Source organism: Rhincodon typus, chromosome 2, assembly GCF_021869965.1.
Source record: "Rhincodon typus isolate 14 chromosome 2, sRhiTyp1.1, whole genome shotgun sequence".
NCBI lineage: Eukaryota > Metazoa > Chordata > Chondrichthyes > Orectolobiformes > Rhincodontidae > Rhincodon > Rhincodon typus.
In genome coordinates this window covers 48,740,456-48,744,571 of record NC_063333.1, presented here as the reverse complement: position 1 = coordinate 48,744,571, position 4,116 = coordinate 48,740,456, and positions in this window count along the sequence as shown.

The window sequence follows — 4,116 nt, the reverse complement described above, 5'->3', positions numbered from 1 at the left end:
GACCGTGAACGAGACTCTAGGATGGTTTGTTGCCTCCCTGGCGCAAGGGTCCTTGATGTCTCTGAGCAGGTACAGGACATCCTGAAGTGGGAGGGAAAAGAGCCAGAAGTCATTTTCCACATTGGAAGAAGGAAGAGGTCCTGCGAAGCCAATTCAGGGAGTTAGGTAGGGAGCTAAAACGCAGGACTACCCGAGTAATATTCTCAAGATTACTACCTGTGCCACGGGTTAGTGAGGCAAGGAACAGAAGGAGAGTGCAGTTGAACATGTGGCTACAGAGCTGGTGTAGGAGGGAGGGCTTTAGATATATGGATCATTGGGATGTCTTTTGAGGAAGGTGGGATCTGTACAGGAAGGACGGGTTGCACCTGAACTGGAGGAGCACCAATATCCCGGGTGGGAGGTTTGCCAGAGCTCTTTGGGAGCGTTTAAACTAGTGTGGCAGGGGTTGGGAACCGGAATAGTAGGCCAGTAAGTGCAGGGTCTGGGTACAAAAGTGTGACAGAGATATGCACAGCACAGAGTAAGAGCAGGCAGAGGGAAGTCACGGGGCTCAGAGGGACTGAAATGCCTTTAATTCAATGCATGTAGTATAGCAGGAAAGTCAGATGAACTAAGAGCATGGATAACTGCATGGTATTATGATGTTACTGCCATTACAGAGACATGGTTAAAGGAAGGACAGCACTGGCAGCTTAACATTCCTGGATATCGCTGTTTTAGATAGGACAGAAAGGGAAACAAAAGGGGTGGGGGGAGTTGCACTGCTGATTACAGATCACATCACAGCTGTGTTGAGGGAGGACCATCCAACCAGAGAGGAGGCCATATTAGACTTGGTCCTAGGGAATGAGCCAGGACAGGTGATTTATGTTTCAGTAGGAGAGCATTTCGGGCTCAGTGACCATAACTCCATAAGATTTCAAGTAGTCATGGAAAAGGACACAAGTGGCCCTCCAGTGAGGGTGCTTAATTGGGAAAGAGCCAATTACACCCAAATTAGACAGGAACTGGAGAATGTGGATTGGAAGCAGTTATTTGATGGCAAATCTACCTCTGGGATGTGGAAGGCTTTTAAACACTAATTGACTAAAGTACAGGACATGCATATCCCTGCAAAACTAAAGGACAGGAATGGCAGGATTCAGGAACCATAGATGACAAGGGAAATTTTAAGGTTAATCAAAAGAAAAAGGGAAGCATACGACAAGTTTAGGCAGCTACAAACTGATGAAGCCCTGCAGGAGAACAGAGAAATTAGCAAGGAACTTAAATGCGCAATTAGGAAGGCAAAAAGGGGCCATGAAATGCCTTTAGCAAACAGGGTCAAAGAGAGTCCCAAGGCTTTTTATGCATATGTTAGGAGAAAGAGGGTAACAATGGAAAGAGTAGGCCCACTCAAGGACGAAGGAGGGAAGTTATACGTCGAGCCACAGGAAGTGGGGGAGATCCTGAATGAGTACTTTGTATCGGCTTTCATCAAGGAGAAGGACATGACTAATGTTGGAGATCAGGGATGAGTGTGTGAATACTGTAGAGAATGTCAACATATTGAAAGAGGAAGTTTTGGGAATCCTAAATTGCATTAAGATAGACAAGTCCCCAGGACCAGACGGGATCTACCCTAAGTTGCTCAGAGAGGCAAGGGAGGAAATAGCTGGGGCATTGACAGAGATCTTCACATCCTCACTGGCCACAGGTGAAGCTCCAAAGGACTGGAGATTAGCAAATGTTGTTCCCTTGTTTAAGTAAGGATGCAGGGATAATCCAGAAAACTATAGGCTGGTGAGCTTGACGTCTGTGGTGATGAAGCTCTGAGAGAAGATACTGAGGGACAAGATAAGATATATGCACATTTGGAGGAAAATGGAATAATTAGTGACTGGCAGCATGGTTTTGTCCAGAGAAGGTCATATCTCACCAACCTGACTGAATTTTTTGAAGAGGCAACGAGGATACTTCAGTGGTGGGCAAATTATTGGAAAGGGCTCTGAGAGATAGGATTTATGATCACTTGGAAAGGCACTGTTTGATTCGTGATAGTCGGCATGGATTTCTGAGGGGTAGATCATGCCTCACAAACCTTATTGAATTCTTTGAAGAGGTGACCAAACACGTGGATGAAGGTAGAACAGTGGATGTGGTATACATGGATTTAAATAAGGCATTTGACGAGGTTCCCCATGGTAGGCTCATGCAGAAGGTAAGGAGGCATGGGATAGGAGGAAATGTGGCAGATTGGATTCAGAATTGGCTGACCCTTAGAAGACAAAGGGTGGTAGTGGACGGAAAATATTCAACTGGGGCTCAGTTACGAATGGTGTACCACAAGGATCAGTTCTGGATCCTCTTCTATTTGTGATTTTTGTAAATGATTTGGATGAAGGAGTGGAAGGGTGGATTAGTAAGTTCGCGATCGATATGAAGGTGGGTCGCTTTGTGGACAGTGCGGAGGGCTGTTCTAGGTTACAAAGGGACATTTATAGGATGCAGAGTTGGGCTGAGAAGTGGCAGATGGAGTTTAACCCTGAAAAGTGTGAGGTGATTCATTTTAGAAGGACAAACTTGAAAGCAGAATACAGGGTTAACTGTTCTACCTTGGCAGTGTGGAGGAGAAGAGGGATCTTGGGGTTCATGTCCACAGTTCCCTGAAAGCTGCCACCCACGTGGATAGAGTTGTTAAGAAGACGTACGGTGTGTTAGCTTTCATTAATAGAGGGATTGAGTTCAAGAGCCGTGAAGTTATGCTCCAGCTATACAAAAACCTGGTTTGGCCACATCTGGAGTATTGTGTCCAGTTCTGGTCGCCTCATTACAGGAAAGATGTGGAAGCGTCGGAAAAGGTACAGAGGAGATTTACCAGGATGTTGCCTGGAATGGAGGGAAGGTCTTACGAGGAAAGGCTGAGAGAGCTAGGGCTTTTCTCTTTAGAACGACGAAGGATGAGAGGTGACTTAATAGAGGTGTACAAAAAGATCAGAGGTATAGATAGAGTGGACAGCCGGAGACTTTTTCCTAGGGTGGAGGTAGCTATTACGAGGGGGCATAGTTTTAAAGTGAGTGGAGGTAGATATAGGGGAGTTGTCAGAGGTAGGTTCTTTACTCAGAGTGGTAGGGGCATGGAATGCATTGCCGGAGAGGGTAGTGGAGTCGGCCTCATTAGGGGCATTTAAGCAGCTATTAGATAGGCATATGGATGATAGTATAAGGTAGGGGTGAAGGTTAGATAGGCCTTAGGTTTAGGGTAAAAGTTCAGCACAACATCGTGGTTCGAAGGGCCTGTACTGTGCTGTACTGTTCTATGTTCTGTGATAATTGATGTGGGAAGGGCTGTGGAATGTAGTTTATATGGACTTTAGTAAGGCATTTGATAAAATCCCACTTGGCAGGTTGGTACAAAAACTAAAATCACAAGGGATTTGGGGTGGCCAGCCTAGATGGATAGAAAACTGGCATGATAGTGGTGGAAGGATGTTTTTCAGAATGGAGACCGGTAACTAGTGGTGTTCCACAGGGGACAGTCTTAGGTCCTTTGTTGTTTGTAGTATATATAAATGATCTGGAGGGAAATGTGGGTGGTCTGATAAGCAAGTTTGCTGATGACACGAAAATTGGTGAAATTGCTGATTGTGTCGACGATTGTGAAAGTATACAACAGGACATAGATAGATTGGCGACTTGGGCACAGAAATGACAGATGGAGTTTAATCCAGACAAATGCAAGGTGATGCATTTTAAAGGATCAAATTTGGGTGTGAATTATATTGTTAATGGCAGAACCCTTCGGAACACTAACATTCAGATGGATCTGGCGTGCAGGTCCACAGTTCCCTAAAAGTGGCAACACAGGTGGCCAAAGGGATTAAGGTAGCATATGGCATGCTTGCCTTCACAGCGGAGGCATGGAGAGCAGCAAAGTACTGTTATCCAGTTCTCAAAATGGCTTAAAAGACATCAGTCTCACAACTGGTAACCTGGTTTTAGCTAAAGGAAACAAATGAAGAATGCATAAGTTTATAATTGAGCTACATGAAAGTAGGAACATTCAGGACAGTGTGTGAGAAAAGTAGAAGTAAAAGTAAAAGAACTAATAAAATAAATGCCATGGTGTAAAAT